This window comes from Castor canadensis, chromosome 12, assembly GCF_047511655.1.
Source record: "Castor canadensis chromosome 12, mCasCan1.hap1v2, whole genome shotgun sequence".
NCBI classification, from domain to species: Eukaryota; Metazoa; Chordata; class Mammalia; order Rodentia; family Castoridae; genus Castor; species Castor canadensis.
This window is the reverse complement of record NC_133397.1, coordinates 13,910,337-13,926,797: the sequence shown is the minus strand read 5'-3', so window position 1 is coordinate 13,926,797 and position 16,461 is coordinate 13,910,337. Positions and strand designations below refer to the sequence as shown.

Here is a 16,461-nt window from a genome sequence, read left to right as displayed (position 1 = left end):
GGCACAAAAACAGACATGAAGACCAGTGGAACAGAATAGAGGACCCGGATATGAATCCACACAACTATGCCCAACTTATTTTTGACAAAGGCACTAAAAATATACAATGGAGAAATAGCAGCCTCTTCAACAAATGTTGCTGGGAAAAGAGGTTAGCAGTGTGCAAAATACTGAAACTAGATCCATGTTTATCACCCTGTACTAGTATTAACTCAAAATGGATCAAGGATCTTAATATCAGACCCCAAACTCTAAAGTTGGTACAGGAAAGAGTAGGAAACAGGACTTCCTTAATAGAAGGCCAGCAACTCAGCAACTAATAGAAAGGATGGACAAATGGGACTTCATAAAACTAAAAAGCTTCTGCACAACAAAAGAAATGGTCTCTAAACTGAAGAGAACACTCACAGAGTGGGAGAAAATACTTGCCAGCTATACATCAGACAAAGGACTGATAACCAGAATATATAAGGAACTCAAAAAACTAAACTCTCCCAAAACTAATGAACCAATAAAGAAATGGTCAACTGAACTAAACAGAACTTTCTCAAAAGAAGAAATTCAAATGGCCAAAAAACACATGAAAAAATGATCACCATAAAGGAAATGCAAATCAAAACCACACTAACATTCCACCTCTCCCCGGTTAGAATAGCCATCATCAAAAACACAACAGGTGTTGGCAAGGATGTGGGAGAAAGGAACCCTGGTGCACTGCTAGTGGGAATACAAACTAGTACAACCACTCTGGAAAAAAATTTGGAGGCTTCTATGATCCAGCAATCCCACTCCTGGGGATATACCCAAAGGACGTGACTCAGGTTACTCCAGGGGTACTTGCACACCCATGCTTATTGCAGTGCTATTCACAATAGCCAAGTTATGGAAACAGCCAAGATGCCCCACTACTGACTAATAGATTAAGAAAATGTGGTATTTATACACAATGGAATCCTACTCAGCCATGAAGAAGAATGAAATCTTATCACTTGCAAGTAAATGGACGGAACTGGAGAACATCATTCTAAGCAAGGTTAGCCAGGCTCAGAAGACCAAAAGTCATGTCTCCCTCATATGTGGACTTTAGATCAAGGGCAAATACAGCAAGCTGATTGGACTTTGGCCACATGATAAGGTGGGAGCACACAAGGGAGATATGGGGATAGGTAAGAAACCCAAAAAACATGATAGTTTTTGATGTCCTCAATGCAAAGGAACTAATGCAGAAACTTTAAAGTGACAGAAGCCAATAGGAGAAGGGGATCAGGAACTAGAGAAAAGGTCAGTTCAAGAAAAATCAACTTAGAATGTAACACATTTGTACATGGCATCAATGCTAGAAATCTCTCTGATAGCTATCCTTATCTCAACCAGCAAAAATGCTTTGTCCTTCTTATTATTGCTTATACTCTCTCTTCAACAAGATTAGAGATAAGGGCAGAACAGTTTCTGCCTGGAAGTGAGGGGGTGGGGGTGGGGTGGGGGGAGAAATAACCCAAACATTGTATGCACATATGAATAAATGAAAAAAAAAAGATAAAAGGTTTATTTTGGCTCAGGGTTTTACAGGCCATGGTCAATTGGCCTCATCAATTTTGGCAAAATGTGAGGCAGTACATTTTAGTAGGGAGCACATTATCGAGGAAACTGCTCACCTCATGGCTGGGAAATGAGAAAGACAGGAAGGGAATGGGAGCCCACAATTCCCTTTGGGAATTGTGTCACTGCATGCTCCCAGTGACAAAAAGTCCTCCCACTAGGCTCCACATCTTTGTAATATGGAGCCCCTCAGCATCTCTGCTACATTCAGACAGACAGTCTGAAGTTCTGAAAAATGACAGGACACTTTGTCTTATTCACACATGTTGTTGAAAGGACTGATGAAATAAACAAATCGTCCTCTTTCTTTATTCATACTTCCTCCAGACTAGCCTTCCAATCTCATCCCTTACCTTAAACTCTGACGGAACTGTCTCCACACAAAACCTCCCTACTCATTGAGAAATGTACACCACTGCCAGAGGCCCACTGAAGGGACCCTAACTTGGTAGGTAAGGAAAGGTTTTCTGGAGGCCCACGAGCAGGTATTAAGTGTGAGCTCTCAAGCATCAACATACTGACACTCACCTAAGGTATAAGTAATTCTGCATCTCTGTCTTGCTTAAACCCTCTAATGAAACCCCATTACCAGCAGCACACAGACCCAACTCATCTTACCAGATCTGTCCTCACCTTATTTCCTTGACCTCATCATCATCTCCCCATCCCTTTGGTCACTAATTTACCACCTCTCAGGCATTCTCTGTGTCCTGGATCTGACAGTCTCATTCCAGACCCAGGAACTCTCCACTTGCTCTTCCTCCTAAATGAAATGTTCTTTCTTCACAGCTAAGCCCCCTCTTCAGAGAAATCCTCCCTGGTTACTTTAGCTAAAGGGGCCCCACTCAAAGTCTGTCATATTGCCCTATTTTGTCATCTTTAAAGCACTTATTGGTACCTGGAATTATTTGTCTATAGTCTACTCATCTGTCTGTCTGCCTATCACCTGTCTCTACCCCTGAGAGCAGTACTGAATGGGTGATGGGCTGCCTGAGAAAAGAGATTTCCAGGCACTCCCAGAATTCCTAGAAGAATTGGGACTACAGCAGGAACCCACTGATAGACATTTAGAAGAGGGGAAGGAAATTGATGTGGGAGTGGAGAAAGGCCTTTTTTCCCTCTAAAACAGCAATTCAAGTTTTTTTGTTGTTGTTGCTGTTGTTTTAAGAAGACATTACTAAGAGGTGCTCTAAGGTGCTAGAAGGAAGGAGTTTCATATCAGGAGCCCAGAAACTCATGTGATCGTGTTGCCTCTTCAACTGATTAACACAAGACTTTGAGTAACGTCCTTCCTCTCTCTAAACTTCAGATTTCCCATCTGAGAAATAAGTGAGTGAGATTTTATTGGTCTCTAACCCTCCCTTCTGCTCTCAGACCCAGAAGATAAACTTTCATTGTCCTTGCCTGACCACTGTTTTTAAGCACAGACATGTACACTCAACCCTGTATTCATTGAGCAGATTCCTGAAGGATGGCAGGAAGTCTGAGCCTGAACCGGGACTCCCAAACCCCTTCACAAGGCCAGTGTCCTCTGCTTCCTCCAGGATGAAAATGTGGAATGTGGGTAGTAACTCAGTGTAGCCAGGAGGTGGCGCCACTGTCCAAGGCACTGTGCAGTCCCTTAGAAGGTCCTTTGAATGCCCTTGCAGTTTGATGAAATGAAAAAAAAAAAAAAAAATAGCTCAAGCTGATGCTTAGTAAAAACATTGGGGTGCTAGCTCCCAGAGGATGAGAAGGTGTTAACACATAACTAAACACAGAGAAAAGTAAAGCATGGGAAGGGAGCTGAGGAGAGAAGACTCTTCACACTTTGTACAGGCAGACTTGGGCAGGCAGGTGGGACTGGGCTCTGCCTCAGCACTTGCTCTGGCCCAGTCTCCCCACATCCCCACCCATGCCCCCTTGACCGGTGTTACCCCATGCGACCTCCCACAGCTGTGAACTGAAGGCCACGAGGATGTTGCAATCTTCATTTTTGGAAAAAACACAAGACAGTTGTTTCTCTGACCCAGGGGCTTTGGCCTGTAGGCCCTGCAGCTGTCTCTACATGAGACAAAGGCAGGCAGGGGCTAGAGAGACGTGAACAGGGATCCTCTCATTTGAGATTTGTTCTGTCTCTGACAAATTCAACAAACTTCCATTGGACTCTTCTAATCTGTGCCAGGCCTCCTGGAGACAAAGCTGGCCCAGCCTTCAAATGCTATCCCACCAGCAGGCAGACACAAGTTCGTGGACAGGGCTCTGCAGGTAATGGACAGAGACTGGAGACAGAGAACTGGTCCACTGAGGGGAAAGCTAGCTGCTCACTCTAATTCTGATGGAGACCTGGGCTGGTCAGGAAAGGCTCATGGAACCACATGGCACATAAGCTGAGAACCGAAGGGCAGGACTGGGAGGACAAGGGTGTACCGGGAACAAAAGCTTCAGCTCATCAGAGAGAGCCTGGGGCTTGGAGGGCAGAATGTCGATAGAGCTGAGACTTGGATTTTAAGCGAAGCGGCAGCTAGAACAGAGGTGGGGAGGGGCTGGAGAAGTAGGCAGCAAATAGGACACATGTAGGCCAAGATAAAGATTTCCACATTATTGGAGCATTGGGTGCTCATTGAACAGCTTTAAAGCAGGGGAATGGTGAAGTCAGACAATCTGGAAGAATGACTGTAGCTGGAGCATGATGACAAGACTGACATGACTCTGCATGGGGCAGAACCTGAGCCAGGCTCACGGGCCAGAGTTTTGTGGCAAAATAATGAGCCTAACTTAGGGCTGTGGCCACAAGATAGAAAGAAGGCCAAGAAGGAGAGTTGTCACCTATTAGCAATCTCAGCCAAAGAAAAATAAGCCCCCTTCATTGATCAAAATCATCCTTTTGATAGAGCCACAAGAGAGAAATCCTCAAGATGCAATTTTCATGTAAATCAGCCTGTGTTTTCACTGCTTCACCATGGAGGACACTTGCAGATCTTATTATCCTCCCTCAGTGTTCATTGATATTTTCTGGTGAAATCATTTATAAATCCCCAGATTAATATGGCTTGGGATTGTCCAAACCCCAGCTGTACACACAGTGTCATTTCCCATTTCTCAGGAGGAGCTGGCCCCAGTGAAGCATCAAAAATACACAGAGGAGATGAAGCCAGAATAAAAAGGCAGAAAAATGTGATGATGAAGCAGCATGGGTCATGGGACCAGATTCCCCTCACAGTTGTTTTTACTTACTGCTTGCATCAATTCTCCAAGCAGTGTATATTGCCCCTCCACACCCATGCTCACCCTCACCAGAAGCATCTTGTACTTGGGAAGTCATGCCAACTGTGGACACTTGAGAAGGGCTCCCCCCATGTCCCATTTCTTGCATCTGCTGAAGGCATCTGTTTCCCAAATGCTTTGCAAGACCAGTGTACAAGCCACGGCTACTTCTCCTGCAATGAGTCCTCCTGGGAAAGAAGGCAGAGTTCATTGTGAAGAATGGCGTGGCAGTGCCCACCTCTCTGCAGCAACATTACTAGTGGCCACATCCACAACTTACAAGTAAACAGAGTACTGAACCTGGCCCCTAAAAGAGGGGTCTGTCCTTGGCAGGATTTCCTAGGTGTTCATGGGCCATGTCACAAAGGAAAGTTCCCCAAAACTAAGTGACAATGAAAGGCCAGATTCAGGAACTAGTTTGGGCCCAGAGGGCTATTCTGTCATGGACAACTTTGAGTGAGTTTCTTTTATATCTCTAAATCTGTTTCCTCCTTGTAAAATGGGGCCAATAGGCCCTTCCTTGAAGAAGAGTTAAATAAGGCAATGGGTATTTGTGATGTCTGACCAACCCCCAAAATGTATGCTGCTGAGAAGTGACAGTCAAGCAGTAGTAGTTTTCGGCCCTCATTACATTGTACGTGTGTGTGTGTGTGTGTGTGTGTGTGTGTGTGTGTGGATGGAGGAAGGACATTACACTAGTCACAGTCCTCAGAATAAGGGTGAGGGCAAGATGACACACCTAAGCCAGGTCCATAAACTTGACATCTCCTCTTTCCCCATCTGCCTCCCAGAGGTTGATGATAACGAGCCAGGCCATAAAGATGGCAGACTGTCTCTCTGCTTGTTTCCCAAACAACCTCATGGAGTTGAACTACCCCACCTCAAACTCACACACACACTAATTGATCTTGATTGGACTAGGAAATAATCTTCTCCTAAATTAAATCACTAAGGTTTCAGATGTATGTGTTATGTCAGTTAATGTTACATTAATATACTACTTGAAGACCTAGGAGTGTGTCTGAAATGCAGACAGTGTTCAATAAGTGAATTCCTTTAACAGCTAGTCATTGAGTGTCTCAGTATATACCAGGGAGAGAACTAACTGTTAAAAACATCCATGAGCAAGGAGCATTCCCTGCCTTCAAGGAACTTACAGACCATGAGAAATTCAGACAAGGAAATGGATAATTATGACACAGTGTGACAAAGGAGCTGTGACAAAGGTGAGCCCAGATGGCGTGGCCATCTCACCCTGTCTTTTGAAGTCAGGGAGAGGCTTCATGTCTCAGTTTCACATCTGCCTTTATTTGGGAAGCCCTCCCTGGCCTCTCAAAGTTAAATCAAGAATTACCCACACAAGAGGGAGAACAGGGAGGAATTCTCTGAACAAAAAAACAAGGATGGATGGAGGACTGGATGTAAGAGGGCACGTGTAGATAAGGCTCCAATTTCTACCATTTCAGTTTTGTTGGAGGATGAACTATGAGTGGAGAGAGGCTGGACAGAGAAACAATAGTCAATCAGCTCATGAGGAACTGGCACAGTATAGGAATGAGGGTAGAGTTCATCTTCAAACAATGGTGCATGTTTGAAGAGGTGTGAGTGGAAGGGAAGCAGAGAACTATTTGCTCCTTAGACACATTGCTCCAGATGAACTGTGGACCAAGTACTGGTGCAGAGGTAAGCTGAAGGAAGTGAGAGCTGATGTTAGCTCCTACTACAAACTGTATGAGACACCAGAGAGTAATAACAGTCAATGCTTTTTGGCCACTTAAGCCATTGAACGCTATCTTAAGTGTTTTACATATATTACTTATTTTAACCTTTAACAACCTATGTTGGAACAATTTATTATTCCCAGTTTAAAGACAGACTAAACACTACAATGTTAAAGAAATCACTAAACTTAGCACCTTCCACCAGGATTGCTACTACAGAACTCATATTTAACACACTGCTCTGTGCTAAAATAAGGAATCAAGAGAGTAGGGATGGAGAGATGCAAATGAAAACAACAAAAACTGAAAGAGCCAAGACTTGGTGATGTGATAGAGTGTGTTCAGAACAACCAAATCTCCAAACCTGGCAATGGAGTGGAGTGTACATATTTTAAAGGGAGCACCAATCAACCCACTGCAACAACCAAGGTCAAAAATACTAAAGGAGAAAGATGTCCTGGCTTAGATATGATGAGTCTCAACTTTGGTAATGTTGTTAGATTGAAATTTCTGAATAGACATATCTGGTAAGTAGTTGAATTTATGAATCTAAAGCCTTCCATTTTCCATCAATGCTGGGGAATCAGACATCTTCAGTAAAGAGTAGAGGAAATGCCCTAAGGAATATAAGTTAGGATAAAAAAGAGACAGGAAACATTAAAGGCAGAGAGAGAATGAGGAGATCATATTAAAAGTTTTGGAAGCAATGTCCCAGGTGGCTTGAGAGTAACCAGTGATGACACAAAGGAAAAGAGAAGATCTAGGAGGAAGTGAGTGCGTAGGAAACAAAAGCTACCAGTCAGCCAATGGAAGAAGTCTTGAGAAAGAGCCAAAGAATTTGTAGTCACAGAGATGTTTGGGAACCTTAGTGAGCTCAGTTTTAGGTGAGAACTGAGTGAGACACAGATGGCAACCTTAATGTTTCCATCAAGTCTAATTGTAACAGGGAAACAAGAGAAGAGTTGTATTCAGTGGTAGACAAAAGACAGAAGTAACTTGAGTTGAAGCAGAGGATCCAGGCACAGAAAGATTCAAAGACGAGCCTCAGTAACTAGGCTGTCAAAGGGAAAGGGCTTTGAGAAAGTGAGATACAGTGGGAATCTGATCTTAGTGTTTTGGATGCACAGCACAAAAGCTTCTGGCTGTAGACAGCAGCTCTGCAAGGATGGGAAAGGAGTAAGGGTTGTGTTTGGAGGTGTGGAGGCAGGAAGCTGAGAAGAATAGGACCTTCCTAGTGCCACCTGTTCTCTATGAAGTAAAAGATAAGGTTATCTGCAGGGAGGGAGTGGGAAGTGGTGGGTGGGAACTCTGAGAAGCTCCAAGAAGGTTTTAAATAGCTCCTATGGGTGAGAGCAAGCATCAACTGGGGAAACAGAAGGATTGCTTGGCAGCTTCAATGTAGAGACCAAGAATGTTCTTGGGCATAGTGGTGTGAATCTCCCCAGAGGTTCTTGTGGGACTCAGAGACAGGTATGGAGAATCAGATTAAGGAACATATAAGGAAAATGCAGCACAAGGATCATAGGGGAAAGATTAACAAATGTGGGCAAAGAAAGTGGAAGGAATGGGCCCTAGAGTCCACGTTGAATTGGAAGGAAGGAAGGTAGGAAGGAAGGAAGGTAGGAAGGAAGGAAGGAAGGACAGAGTGGGTTGACAAGAGAACATAGAGGGATCAGGGAGCTGACACCATTCTGTATATAAGGATTAGGATTAGAGAGAAAACCAAGACTCTAGAAGCACAGGAGTCAAGGGCTATGACTTGAATCGGTGGGGCTGCATCACCAGGGGCTGGCAATTTCCACACGTGACAAAGGATATTGTTAAGAACCAGAGAGGATGCTGTCCTAGGTCAGGCTCACCAGAAGCAAAGCCCCAAGATCTTGACTCCTGTGAAAGTGATTTATTAAGGACTACTCTCAGGGAGGAAGGTTAAGCAAAGATGTAGTCTTGCCTGAAGACTAGCTACTGCCTGACTCAAGACAGCTTCGGAGCATAAACTAGACCATAAGATTGGCACAGTTGGCACCTGGTGCATAAGGCCAGCATTTTGTGACCCCGTGTCAGTCTGCTATTGGCCACTGGCACAAGGTGGCCCAGGTTAGTTGAGGGCAATTCTCCAAAGAAAGGAGAAGCCCATGCTTACAGCCCTTAGGAGCTGGTAGCCTCAGTGTGAACAGGGAGATCTGAAAGAGCACCCAGCATTGATGCAACCTCAGTTCCCAGTCCTACAGACTTGGGTTCAGAGAGAGTCAGCAGGTGCCACAAAAGAAAGCTCTAGAAATGCTGTGTCCTCAGGATGAGCACATTTCCACCACTTCAAGAGACAGAATATTTGACCAAGAGTCTAGCGGGTGAGGGGAACTTGTTTCTAGCCTGAAGGACAAAGAGACAAGGTCTAATAGGAGAGGCAGTGGTGGGGATGTTGGGTCAGAATAAGGGAAACGCAGAGTGAGTGATAGGTCTGGGCAAATTAAAGGCTCTGAGCAAAGATAAAGAAGGTAGAGCTAGGAGGTCCTATTGCTGTTCCAGAACTCTTCAGTTGAATATGCCAAGCCAAACTTGGTAGAAGAACAGTGCCTGAGCCTGTGAAGATGCCAGCTCCACCTTAGGGAGATCGTGTTCTGTGGGAGCCCTCGTCCTGGTGGGCAAGACAGTAAGTTGATGAATCAGGACTGCTGTCCAGGATTTCTCATTCCTAAGAGACACCCCAGAGCCTAAGACTCCATCCTGAACCCTTTGCCTGCAAACAGGTCATTTAGCAGGGTCCACAGAAAACTCAGGCCACAGTAAGGAAACTGTTGCACTATCCTCATCTAACTAACTTTCCAACCAGTCTTTCCAGCCAAGCCAGAGCAGGGCCTGTCTTTTTAGTGTCAGTTTAGACAGCTGAAGATCTGTGTTCTCCTTCAGGCAATCAGAGATGTCAAGAAGTCAGCCTGAGAAGCCCATGGTGCACCAAGTGACAAGAGTGTCATTGGATATGCCAGTCTAGTAAGACTTATACTCTTGGAGCTCAGCCAGGCATGGGAAGAGGCACAGAAGAGGAACAAGGCAGCTGTTGGGTGGTCTACTATACCATTTCTCTTTCAACATGTGAATCTGTCTTTAGGATTTGTGAGTGAGCAAATTTCTAAATCATTAAACAGCTCTAAGATCTAAAGTTTTAAGCTAAAGAAATGACTCATCAAAACACTAGCGTGCACTAGCTTGTCATGGGCTATTTAAAACTTACTAGGTGCTTTAGACAAATTCCTTGCCCTCTTTGAATACCACTTTCTAGCACCAGGGCAATTTCTGGCAGCACCAGTAGAAAGAGACTATTCTGCTTTACTGCTACACCTGTAGCCATGGGTTTGTCCCTTACTGAACTTCAGAGTAGTAGGCCCAATTCAGCCTGGTCTTCAAGCAGAAGAGTGTTGACAGACAGCTTTGCAATCCTATAACCATACAGACCAAGCCTCATCTCTGGCCACATTGGGAATGCAGACTGTTTTTCCTAGAAAGGTCTATCTCTTTAGAAGTAGTCTTTGGATTTAGAAAGGAATTGCTTGAGAAAGCTCATGCAAAGGCAGAAATTCCATTATTTGCAAATCTCATCCCCATTTTGTTGACTTATTTGAGGTTATCAGATGACTAGGCAGATAAATGGATTGGGACCCTATCACTGTGTCATTGTGATGGACACAACAGGTTCTGTGGCCAGTGCAATGCTTTGGGCATTGCAGAGAAGTGTAAAGAAACTTCAAGAAAAGCATTTTCAGAATTCATGAGCAGGTCATTAAAGGGCTTTGGTTTAGGCTAAGTTTGGCTTAGGTTTTGGTCAGGCTTGGTGGCCAAGGGCTTGTCCACCTTCTCTGAGCCATCATTACAGCACAAGCACCATCTTGATTCACCTACCACCATGGCCTGCCTTGACGTTGACTTCCAGTCATGAGATCTAGGGGAGATGCCAGGAGTTCCTATGTATTTAAACCCAAAGTACCAGACCAACCATGATCCTAAGATCCCATGAAGCAGATAAATGAGGGATGACTCTAATTACCTCTGATTCAAGAATAGATAAGGGGTGAGTTGGGGAGGATCTAGAGAAGGGGGAAAACTCCACTTCCCATTTCAGACTCAAGATGTAGTATCTTTGCAGACTTTTGAGGTCCTCACAAAAGTTCCAAAATAATGATAACCAGCATGCAAGTTTGCTACAATTGGCATAGCAAGTACCACAGACTGGCTAGCTTAACAGCAGAAAGTTCCCACATCTTTGAAGGCTGAAAGTTTGAGATCAAAGTGCCAGCAGAGTTGGTTTCTCCTGAGGCCTTGGATCAGAGATTGCCACTTCTGGTGTCTTCATGTGGTTTTCCTCTGCATATGTTCTAATTCCCTTTTCTTATGCAAATCCAGTCATGGTTGATTAGGGTCCACTCCTATGGCCTTCCTTTTATATTAATTATCTCTTTAACGCCCTATTTCCAAATACTATCACATTCTGAAATACTGGGGGTTGGGTCTTCAACAGATGAATTTTGAGGACACACAATTCATCTCATAATACCCCATAACTGGTTTATTAAATAAGCTGACACTGTAGGGTACAAACAGAAAAACTACTTCCTTCTTTCCTCATTAAATGCTACTAGAAATAGCAGTTAATAACCACAGATACCCTTTCCCTCATCACTCCTGGATGATGTCTTAGGGTGGTCTCACTTTCTAGTCTCCCTCAATAAACAAACCAAATAAAAAGTCTATTTCAGTCTAAAATAAAACCCTCATACTCTTCATGCAATGTAAAATTCTGTCCTTAATTCTTTCTCCTCCCTGCATCTCCCCCACTCACCACCCATCCACCTACCCCTCCAGGCTGCAGCCACCATGACCTCCATTCTGAGTCAGGTAGAGGTTACTATGTTTCCCCACCATTTTTGTGTGTGTGTGTGTGTGTGTGATACTGCAATTTGCACTTGCAAGGCAGGTATTCTACACTTGAGTCATGCCCTCAGCCCTCCTGATCTCTACTTCATGAGTAGCAGGGATTACAGAAGTATGCCACCACACTGGCCCTATTTCCCCACATTCCAGAGGGGTATAGGTCAAGTCTTTAAGTGGGTTCATAGTTGCCTCCATCTCATGCTCTGCATGAAGTTGTCCTATAAACCTAACTGGGGGTGATGGGAGATGCAGGAAAAGACAACAGACAGAAGACCAAACATGCATAAAGCTGGGGCCAGATAGGCTGTGTGCTCTGATGGAGACACACCAGCAACCTCCACCTCCAGTGCGTTTATTATATACAGTAGTAACACGAGGTGGAGAGGCGATTCTCGGGGGAGGGGGAGTGACATTGTAATCCTCTGGAATGGGAGAAACCTGTGACAGCTTCTCTCTGAATGTAAACATCTTAGGAAAAACAGCTGCACTGCATCTTGCCCACTTCTGCAGCTGAGGCTGTGCCAATTCAAGCATGCAATTTATTGGGCATAACCATGCTTGCTCCCTTCTGCAGTTTGGGGCCTGTGCCAAACTCAAGCACGCAGCTTATTCGATAAACCTGTCAGCTCCCCACACCTCCATCCCTTAGTTTTAGGTGGGTGGTGAGGAAAATGACTGTTTTGTTCTCCCATGAGCTAGAAGTAATAATCTGCAAACCAAAACTATCCAAAGAAATCTTTTCTCCCCGCTTCCCTACCTTCTATTAGGCTGAGAACTAAAAAGCCAATTTTGCAATTTCTGCACATGCCCCCATGATCATCTGCCACCTATTTTATTGGTGTCATCCTTTGAGGCCTTAGCAGAAACTGATACAAAACATCTCACTTGAACATCCTTTAAAAGTTTTTTCACATAATTCCAGAACCAACAGATATCTCAGCAATCTTATAAATATAAGCCAAGTCTCTGAGAGAAGGGGCTGGCCGAAGGCTTCCCAGAAGGTGAATAACAGGCAGCACACAAGTCAGATGCTCCCATCTTTCCAATACATCACAATTACATTGAACCTGAACCAACACAGTGTCTCACCCTTGCTTCCTAAATTAAAGAAATCATAGTTAAGAATATGTTCAAGCAGTACACTTGAGTGTGTTTAAAAAATGCCTCCAACTCTGCATATTGCCAAAATCTTTCTTCTCCATTTCCCTAGGAATGTTGTTACCTAGAAGGCTCTGACTGCAAGAAGAGGGGAATAAACCATTACTAAGATCAAGAAGAGCTTGGCTTGACAGAGAAAAATACACTTATGGTTTGTCCCCAACAATGTGATCCATTCTTGGATTAAGCTTTTTTAACTTCTCCCCCCTTGTTTTAGTTTCCTTCCCTCATTCCCCACATACCTCCCACCAGCAAAAGGATGTTTAAATTCTGGAAGTAGAGTTCCCATCTGCTCACATCTTCTCCTATCACCATGGTTACTGGGCTCAGAGTGGTCTCTGTGGAGACAGAGGCAGAACAGTAACCAGGGACAATTACAGAGCAAGAGGCTGGAAAAGAGGATTTTTTTAAACTTCCAGTTAAAAATGCCATGTCAGTACTTGTGTGCTTTCTTTTTCTTTGTTTCTTTTTTTTTTAATGTCATGTCACATTTTAAAGCCCCTTCATCCAAAACAAAAGATAAAATATAATATGTTTTAATAATTTACTATGGCAATTTTTTTTAAATCACTATATCAAAGGTATGCTAGCTCTGAAATTCCAGAGGGAGTAATGTCATAGGAAGGTGGTGGCCAAACCTCAGACCTCTCCCAATGGAAAGGGACAGTCCAGGGTCCAGATGGGGACAGAGGATGGGGACAACATGCTCTGAATTTAATACAAAGGACAATGGGAAAATCAGCAAATTCATATATTAAAACCCTAGTATTAATATGTTATTTGGAGGTGGAGCTTCTGAGAAGCAATTTGGTCATGAGGGTGGAGCCCTCGTGAATTCATGGATGGAACTGGTGCTCTTTATACCACGTGAGGATACGAGAAAACCTCAGTCCACAGCCTAAAAGAGGGTCCTCACTAGAACCTGACCAGGATAAGCTCAGATTTATAGCACCCCCACCCCAGCCTATGGTACTTTGTGACAGCAGCCCTAACATACCAACGATGCCCAACATTTTTAAATTTTTTCTTTTCTAGAGCTGTGCTTTGGGCTCATATGCCAAGGAGGAGGACGTACTGACACCTGAAGTGATTAGGGGAGACTTCCCTTTTAGCTGGCAGGTGTGTGGGTTTTGAATCAGACAGTCTTAATTTCCAACATAGGCTTTACTTTGAGTCTATTTGGACTCACGTAGGTCATTTCTCTTTCTATGAAGTGAAGTAGCAGGATGCTGGATTATGGCAGAGCATCTCAGCCCTTCAAGGACTGTGTCAGAAATACCAGTGGTCTGGCCTAAATCTCATACCATGAAATCAGGATCTCTGAGAGAATATAGATGAGCAGTACTTCTACAGTTTTCCCAGGTGAGGCGAACGGGTCTCAGGTTAAAGTTGCCAGCACAGAGGTGCTCCAAGACGCCTTCCAGCTCTCAGCAGTAACTCTATGAGCAAATGAAATAGAACTCGTGAGCAAGAGAAAATACCCGGGGTGGTCCATACACAGGTGTGGCCAGCTGGCAGAAGGCATCAGTGCAGGGATTCCTTCAGGCTCTGTCATCAGCTCTGCACTGCCAGTGTGGACATAGTCAGGGTTGAATGAAACCCAGAGGCATAGCTCTGCCCTTGTCAGCAGGGCTTGTGCCAGGATACCTGGGCTTTGGGCTTCATGATCATAAACCAGCTGTGTGTCTAAAGCAAGGCTCTTTCCACTCACAATTTCTTCATCTATAAAATGAGAGAGACAATACTTTGGAAGGGTTAAAATGCAGGCTCTGGAGAAAATTCAGATGCAAACAATGTACTAGCTCATGGTATGAAATCTCTTTAGGCTTTAGTTTCTCACCTGAGGGGTTTGCTGAGCTAAATAGTGAGTTTACTGAGCTAATTCATATAAATTGTTTATTTGTGCTTATCTTTATTAAATACTCAATAGATGTTGGAATTTACAGATAAACATTACAAATCTAAGATGCTGGACTGGATGTTTTCTGAGGGCATTTCTCTGTCACTGATGTGGGGTCCTGAGCAACAGTGTGCATTTTACACAGATAAGGAGGTGGGAGTTACTAACAGTGACAGGAGAGGCAAAGGAAACCCAAGCATTCATGAAAATACTAAGTGAGGACTCTTAGAAACAGAAGAGGGGAAATTTGACTTCCCACTGGAAAAGATTAAAATATGGAATTGGGTGTTTTCATGAACACTAGTGACTCAAAATTTTGTTTTGTTTTTCTTACAGCAGTATTGGGGATTGAACTCAGGGCTTTGAAAGTACTTGCTAGGCAGGTGCTCCACCACTGAGCCAATATCCTTAGTCCATAATTTCATGTATTCTTATGTAGTGGGTTTCAACTTTGTCTGGAACAAATAGAAATAGAAATAGAAATAGAAATAGAAATTCATGAGTTATTGCCTGGATGGGGTCTAGAAGGTCTTTTGACTCATTGTTACCATGGCTGGTAACCCCTCAGCAACCACTGTGGGGCTTGTGGAACACAGGTAATATCCAACCTGGTAATACTAGGGCTCAGGAACCCCTTTTCCTCTGTTAGGTCCTGTGCAATGTGCACACTCCAGCCAAATGGTGAGGACAAGGAAGGTGTTAGAAAAACACAGTTCTTGGGATGTCTGTAGGGTCAGAAATACAGTCTTGAATTACAAAGTCTTTGAACCTGGGTAACTAGGCTAGTTTCATCGTATACTCATTTTCCAGAACAGTTAAGGCAAGCTGAGTTTACTGATGACTAAGGGCAAAACTATTATTCTGCTTCAGCTGTGATAATTCTGGCCTCATGCTTGCTAGGCAAGTACTCTCCCACTCCACCAGCTCTTTTACTAGCATCTTGAAACAAATATGTAAGCCCCCGTTCTTAAGTGGACCACTCACCTGTCACACTGCCAGCTTCTGCTGAAATTGGCTGAGGGTTGACCCTAGATAGTGGTTTGGGTTTATGTAGGTTTCCCACGTCTGCCCATTATGGGACCAGAAGTGGAGGGGGACTTTTCTTCTCTTGGTGTTAAGTGTGGGGATAAATGAAGTCTGGCAGAGCCTCACTGTGACACTTGCTTCAGATCAAGTGTCCTCCCACATTCCATTAAGGCATGTAAGTCATATGGCCAAGGTCAAAGTTAGGGAAACTGACAACTTGCTACCCATAGGGAAGCCTCTGCAAGAGAAGTAGAGGAAAGAAATTGGTCCACAAATAATCCTACCTACCACAGGTGAGGGTAGGCAGGAAAGCTGAGCAGGCACCAAGTCAGAAGCTTCTCTACTCTCCTCACTTTTCACATTCTCCTGTATTCTACTCCAGCAAGACTTCCCAAAGTCAAAAAGAAACTGATTCTCTGAACTTCTTCAGGCTTGATGTTGGTCCATCTGTTAGCTGCCTGCTGAGGGAAGATGGTCATTTGGTTCAAAATATTGAATTTCCCTTACTGCCTAGCACGAGTTGACACATAGTAGTTGCTTAGTCAATATAAGCTACTTTATGTAAGTATGGAGGAAGCATTCAGGAAACTTCCCCAGGAGAGAAGCCATGCCTCTCTCCACTTCCATACCCTCAAGAGCTACTTTAACACAGCAGCGTGATAGAACAGAGGCCTTGGAATGAGAGAGACTCAGGGTAAAATGACAGCACGCCATTCTTCAGGCCTGTGACCTGGGACATGTTGACTTGCTTTACAGTGCATCTGATTTCTTACCTGTAAAGTGGAAATAACAGTAATTACTTTGCAGTATGGTTATTATTTTTGAAACATACTACTTGTAGTCCTGCTCCAAGGCCTTTGAACTCGCTGTGCTTCCACTCAAAAC

General features: G+C 43.9%; 1 long non-coding RNA gene across 1 annotated transcript; it reads right to left on the bottom strand.

The window, feature by feature from the left end:
* Positions 1–12,742: 12,742 nt before the first annotated feature.
* On the bottom strand, positions 12,743–16,098 carry LOC141415010 (uncharacterized). The gene is made up of 3 exons (XR_012440029.1): positions 15,865–16,098; positions 13,955–14,089; positions 12,743–12,988 (listed from the first exon to the last, which is right to left on the bottom strand). It is a non-coding gene; the product is annotated as an uncharacterized lncRNA (long non-coding RNA).
* Positions 16,099–16,461: the final 363 nt, after the last annotated feature.